Below are 7,683 nucleotides of genomic sequence, written 5' to 3'. Positions count from 1 at the left end.
TGCAAGCCAGAAGGCAGTGGCAGGACATATTTAAGGTGATGAAAGGGAAGAACCTACAACCAAGATTACCCAGCAAGGATCTCATTCAATTTTGATGGAGAAATTAAAACCTTTACAGACAAGCAGAAGCTAAGAGAATTCAGCACAACCAAACCAGCTTTACAACAAATGCTAAAGGAACTTCTCTAGGCAGGAAACACAAGAGAAGGAAAAGACCTACAATAACAAAACCAAGACAATTAAGAAAATAGTAATAGGAACATGCATATCAATAACTACCTTAAATGTAAATAGATTAAATGCTCCAACCAAAAGACATAGACTGGCTGAATGCATACAAAAACAAGACCCGTATATATGCTGTCTTCAAGAGAACCACTTCAGACCTAGGGACACATACAGACTGAAAGTGAGGGGATGGAAAAAGATATTCCATGCAAATGGAAACCAAAAGAAAGCTGGAGTAGCAATTCTCATATCAGACAAAATAGACTTTAAAAACAAGACTATCACAAGAGACAAAGAAGGACACTACATAATGAACAAGGGATCGATCCAAGAAGAAGATACAGAATTGTAAATATTTATGCACCCAACATAGGAGCACCTCAATACATAAGGCAAGTACTAACAGCCATAAAAGGGGAAATCGACAGTAACACAATCATAGTAGGGGACTTTAACACCCCACTTTCACCAACGGATAGATCATCCAAAATGAAAATAAATAAGGAAACACAAGCTTTAAATGATACATTAAACAAGATGGACTTAATTGATATTTATAGGACATTCCATCCCAAAACAGCAGAATACACTTTCTTCTCAAGTGCTCATGGAACATTCTCCAGGGTAGATCATATCCTGGGTCACAAATCAAGCCTTGGTAAATTTAAGAAAATTGAAATCATATCAAGTATCTTTTCTGACCAAATGCTATGAGACTAGATATCCATTACAGCAAAAAATCTGTAAAAAATACAAACACATGGAGGCAAAACAATACACTACTTAATAACCAAGAGATCATTGAAGAAATCAAAGAGGAAATTACAAAATACCTAGAAACAAATGACAATGAAAACACAACAACCCAAAACCTACGGGATGCAGCAAAAGCAGTTCTAAGAGGGAAGTTTATAGCAATACAATCCTACCTGAAGAAATAGGAAACATCTCAAATAAACAACCTAATCTTACACCTAAAGCAATTAGAGAAAGAAGAACAAAAAAACCCAAAAGTTCGCAGAAGGGAAGAAGTCATAAAGATCAGATCAGAAATAAGTGAAAAAGAAATGAAGGAAACGATAGCAAAGGTCAATAAAACTAAAAGCTGGTTCTTTGAGAAGATAAACAAAATTGATAAACCATTAGCCAGACTCATCAAGAACAAAAGGGAGAAGACTCAAAACAATAGAATTAGAAATAAAAAAGTAGAGGTAACAACTGACACTACAGAAATACAAAGGATCATTAGAGATTACTACAAGCAACTATATGCCAATAAAATGGACAACCTGGAAGAAATGGACAAACTCTTAGAAATGCACAACCTTCTGAGACTGAACCAGGAAGAAATAGAAACTATGAACAGACCGATCAGAAGCACTGAAATTGAAATAGTGATTAAAAATCTTCCAACAAACAAAAGCCCAGGACTAGATGGCTTCAAAGGCGAATTCTATCAAACATTTAGAGAAGAGCTAACACCTATCCTTCTCAAACTCTTCCAAAATATAGCAGAGGGAGGAACACTCCCAAACTCATTCTATGAGGCCACCATCACCCTGATACCAAAAGCAGACCAAGATGTCACAAAGAAAGAAAACTACAGACCAATATCACTGATGAACATACATGCAAAAATCCTCAACAAAATACTAGCATACAGGATCCAACAGCACATTGAAAGGATCATACACGATGATCAACTGGTGTTTATCCCAGGAATGCAAGGATTCTTCAATATACGCAAATCAATCAATGTGATACACCATATTAACAAATTGAAGGAGAAAAACCATATGATCATCTCAAAAGATGCAGAGAAAGCTTTTGACAAAATTCGACACCAATTTATTATAAATACCCTCCAGAAAGTAGGCATAGATGGAACTTACTTCAACATAATAAAGTCCGTATATGACAAACCCACAGCCTACCTGGTCCTCAGTGGTGAAAAAGTGAAACCATTGCTACTAAGTTCAGGAGCAAGACAAGGTTTCCCACTCTCACTTCTATTATTCAACATAGTTTTGGAAGTTTTAGCCACAGCAATCAGAGAAGAAAAAGAAATAAAAGGAATCCAAATAGGAAAAGAAGAAGTAAAGCTGTCACTGTTTGCAGATGACATGATACTATACATAGAGAATCCTAAAGATGCTACCAGAAAACTACTAGAGCTAATCAATGAATCTGGTAAAGTAGCAGGATACAAAATTAATGCACAGAAATCTCTGGCATTCCTATACACTAATGATGAAAAATCTGAAAGTGAAATCAGGAAAACACTCCCATATACCATTGCAACAAAAAGAATAAAATATCTAGGAATAAATCTACCTAAGGAGACAAAAGACCTGTATGCAGAAAATTATAAGACACTAATGAAAGAAATTAAAGATGATACAAACAAATGGAGAGTTATACCATGTTCTTGGATTGGAAGAATCAACATTGTGAAAATGACTCTACTACCCAAAGCAATTACAGATTCATGCAATCCCTATCAAACTACCACTGGCATTTTTCACAGAACTACAACAAAAAATTCCACAGTTTGTATGGAAACACAAAAGACCCCGAATAGCCAAAGCAATCTTGAGAACGAAAAACGGAGCTGGAGGAATCAGGCTCCCTGACTTCAGACTATACTACAAAGCTACAGTAATCAAGACAGTATGGTACTGGCACAAAAACAGAAAGATAGATCAGTAGAACAGGATAGAAGGCTCAGAGGTAAACCCATGCACATATGGTTACCTTTCCTTTGATAAAGGAGGCAAGAATATACAATGGAGAAAAGATAACCTCTTCAATAAGTGATGCTGGGAAAACTCGACAGCTACAGGTAAAAGAATGAATTTAGAACACTCCCTAACACCATACACAAAGTAAACTCAAATTGGATTAAAGACCTAAGTATAAGGCCAGACACTATCAAACTCTTAGAGGAAAACATAGGCAGAACACTCTATGACATAAATCACAGCAAGATCCTTTTTGACCCAGCTCCTAGAGAAATGGAAATAAAAACAAAAATAAAGAAATGGGACCTAATGAAACGTAAAAGCTTTTGCACAGCAAAGGAAACCATAAAGAAGACGAAAAGATAACCCTAAGAATGGGAGAAAATATTTGCAAATGAAGCAACTGACAAAGGATTAATCTCCAAAATCTACAAGCAGCTCATGCAGCTCAATATCAAAAAAACAAACAACCCCATCCAAAAATGGGCAGAAGACCTAAGCAGACATTTCTCTAAAGAAGATATACAGATTGCCAACAAACCCATGAAAGAATGCTCAACATCATATACCCTGAGAATACCGTAATTCAAAAAGAGTCATGTACGAAAGTGTTCATTGCAGCTCTATTTACAATAGCCAGGACATGGAAACAACCTAAGTGTCCATCATTGGATGAATGGATAAAGAAGATGTGGCACATATATACAATGGAATATTACTCAGCCATAAAAAGAAATGAAACTGAGCTATTTGTAATGAGGTGGATGGACCTAGAGTCTGTCATACAGAGTGAAGTAAGTCAGAAAGAGAAAGACAAATACCGTATGCTAACACATATGTATGGAATTTAAGAAAAAAAATGTCGTGATGAACCTAGGGTTAAGACAGGAATAAAGACACAGACCTACTAGAGAATGGACTTGAGGATATGGGGAGGGGGAAGGGTAAGCTGTGACAAAGTGAGAGAGTGGCATGGACATATATACACTACCAAACGTAAAATAGATAGCTAGTGGGAAGCAGCTGCATAGCACAGGGAGATCAGGTCGGTGCTTTGTGACCGCCTGGAGGGGTGGGATAGGGAGGGTGGGAGGGAGGGAGACGCAAGAGGGAAGAGATATGGGAACATATGTATAACTGATTCACCTTGTTATAAAGCAGAAACTAACATACCATTGTCAAACAATTATACTCCAATAAAGATGTAAGAAAAAAAAGAATGCTCAACATCATTAATCGTTAGAGAAATGCAAATCAAAACTACAATGAGGTATCACCTCACACTGGTCAGAATGGCCATCATCAAAAAATGTAGAAACAATAAATGCTGGAGAGGGTGTGGAGAAAAGGGAACCCTTATACACTGTTGGTGGGAACGTAAATTGATACAGCCACTGTGGAGAACAGTATGGAGATTCCTTAAGAAAGTGAAAATAGAACTACCATACGACCCAGCAATCCCACTACTGGGCCTATACCCTGAGAAAACCATAATTCAAAAAGAGTCACGTACCACAATGTTCATTGCAGCTCTATTTACAATGGCCAGGACATGGAAGCAACCTAGTGTCCATCGACAGATGAATGGATAAAGAATATGTGGCACATATATACAATGGAATATTACTCAGCCATAAAAAGAAACGAAATTGAGTTATTTGTAGTGAGGTGGATGGACCTAGAGTCTGTCATACAGAGTGAAGTAAGTCAGAGAGAGAAAAGGAAATATTGTATGCTAACACATACATATGGAATAAAAAAAAAAGATCGTGAAGGACCTAGGGGCAAGACGGGATAAAGACGCAGACCTACTAGAGAATGGACTTGAGGACGTGGGGAGGGGGATGGGTAAGCTGTGGCAAAGTGAGACAGTGGTAGTGTATATATGGCCATATATACACTATCAAATGTATAATAGGTAGCTAGTGGGGAGCAGTTGCATAGCACAGGGAGATCAGCTGAGTGCTTTGTGACCAGCTAGAAGGGTGGGATAGGGAGGGTGGGAGGGAGGGAGAGGCAAGAGGGAAGATATGTGGGGATATATTTATATGTATAACTGATTCACTTTTTTATAAAGCAGAAACTGACACACCATTGTAAAACAATTATACTCCAATAAAAATGGTAAAAAAAAAATACTGGAAGGGTGGGTGGAGGGTTGGTTGGGATGGGAATCCAGTGAGAGATGATGAGGACTCTCCCGGGCAGGGCAGGGGGGCTGGGAATAGAGAGAAGGGAATTGATGGGAGAGGAACTGGGGAGGTGGTGGGAAAGGACTCGGGGGGCTGACCAAGGTGTGGGAAATGTCAAGGTCAAGGCTTCCACCTGGCTTTGGATAACTGGGGGGGAAATGAAAGAGATGTGAATGGAGAAGGTCTCATGGACAAGAAGGCAGTGATGGTTAGTTATGTGCAAAGATTAATGTAATTAGGGCAGTGGACCAGGAATAGCGGACGTTGGAATCAGGAGGACCTGGTTTGAATCCTGGTTTCACCAGTGTGTGCCTTTGGGTGAGTCACTTAACCTCTGTGAGGCTCAACTTCCTTATCTGTAAAATGGAGCTAATACACAGAGGACTCTTTTGAGCGTGGGCTTAAATTACATTGTGGGTTTAAAGCTCTTGGCATGGTGCCTGGCCCATTTCAGGTGCTCGAGCCAACTGAGAGAGGCAGACAGGCAAGGGAGGAGCAATTTGGGGAGACAGGGCTTCCTATTGGGAACCATGGTCATAGCCAGGGGATCACCTGTGAATGCCCTGAGCTGCACCCTCAGCTTCGGCATGGGTAAGATGCGCCGAAGGCTGACTGGGTGGAGAAGACAGGTTGGAGGAGTGTGGGGTGGGAGGTATGACTTGTGCCAGAGTAGACAGAAGCACAGATGACACAGCCTCCGGAGGTGGTGACACTTGAGTTGAACCTTCAAGGCACAGCAGGATTTGGGGCAGGCTGCGGAGAGGGAGGGTGTTGGAGGGAGAGCCGTGAAGGGCGCAGGGGTCAGTGGTCTTGATGGTCAAGGCCAACCCCATCCGTGATCACTGACATACCGCCTCCCTCTTTCTCCTGAGAACAGAAGCAAATGTGGGAAGAGAGTAGGGTGAGATCCCAGGAAAACTCCTCAGTCCTGAGGAGGTAACTGAGGTGGCCACCATGGCAGGGGCTCCTGGGCGGCTCCTAAACCATACCCCAGGGCTCTGCTGAGATTCACAGCTGGCCAGGCCAGATCCCACAGAGATGGAAGGGACAGGGCCTCAGCCCCTGGGAGCTCACAGTCTGACCAGGCGGTTTTCAGAAGGGAGAGGGGAGAAAAGAGCAGGGTTGAAATGCTGCTTCCGCAGCTTACTACCTTGGGAGCAGTAGGCAAGTCGCCTCACCTCTCTGAACCTCAGTGTCTTTATCTCTAAAATGGGAACAATAATAACTGTCTTCAGAGTTCTCTGAAAAGATTGTTACAAGAGTTGAATGAGGTCACGTGTGTAGGACACTTACCCTGGGGTCTGTGGCGAGGCGGACGCTCACTGCCTGGTGAATAGCAGGACTCAGGTGCCGTGGGAAGGGCAGGACCTGTCCTGTGGCAGGAGACAGTGAAGGGAGAGCCAGCCAGAGTCTGCAGTGGGAGGGGTCCTTAGCCTGGATCTTCTTCAGGGAGGGGTTAATCAGGCAGCTTCTGCTTGCCCTCAGGTAATGGACAGAGGGGAGCCAGAGACTTGTAGTCCTTGCCCTCAGCGCTGCTCTCCACGGTGATTCGACTTGGAGAGCAGTGGGCGTTGGTATCCCTGCTTAGGGATCAGTTCCCAAAGCCCCATCCATCCTCAAAGCCAAGTTTGCAGTTACAGTGTTGTAGGTGGGCCAAGGCCTCAGGGGGCAGGAGACCACAGTGAGGGTGGGGCCTCTAGGGAACGGGATGAGGGAGAACTGTGGGTACCCTGGTGCTCTGCTCAGATCTCCTCTCCGAGGAGGACATCCCTATGTTCCAGCTGCTGGGAATATTGGCTGATGGCTCACAGCCATGTCCCTCACTGGGCTCTGCCCTCTGCAGTAGAAAACGGCTCCACCTAAGGTGATAACCCCTCTTAGGGACAGCCCATGGGCCAGTGACTGGCCAGTGCAGGGATACCAGGGACACGCCAGCAGGATCAGCTGAGGTGTCAGTTGCAAAGTGTACTGTGGGTCAGCTTCTTCCTCTGCCCTGTCCTGTCTTCCTTACTTCCTACTCATGTCTCTCTCGGGAGCAACCCTAGTAGAATTTCTGCACACAGGTCTCTGTCTCAGAGTCTGTTTTTAGGGAGCCCAGTCTAAGTTGGTACCTAGAATGGTCTTGAGAATCGGGCTTTAAAATGTGACCCCCTTGCCAGCTGGCTGATAATGAGAACCCCATTACTGGTGGGAGGCGAGCACAGATGGCCCCTGGTGTGCTGTAGAGGTGCAGTTGCTAAGACTTTTACCTCGGTGAACTGCGTTGGGATACTGATGGCAGGCAGTGCAGGCTGATGTATCATCTCTGGCAGTGAGGGGAAGGAAGAGGGAAATGGTAACTATAGGATTAGGTGACTGTTGCCGAGTGTCACCGATCTGTTGAGGAGAGATAATGGCGGGCTCTGGGTAATTAATCACCAATTTAAGGCAAAACGGGAAGGCAAGAGAGCCTCGCTGGCATCATTTAAGGGAACACTGATCTTATGCATCCAGAGGACAGAGAGAGCAGAAGGCTAGACTTA

Source organism: Pseudorca crassidens, chromosome 5 (assembly GCF_039906515.1).
Source record: "Pseudorca crassidens isolate mPseCra1 chromosome 5, mPseCra1.hap1, whole genome shotgun sequence".
NCBI classification, from domain to species: domain Eukaryota; kingdom Metazoa; phylum Chordata; class Mammalia; order Artiodactyla; family Delphinidae; genus Pseudorca; species Pseudorca crassidens.
Note: the sequence above shows the minus strand (reverse complement) of the source record.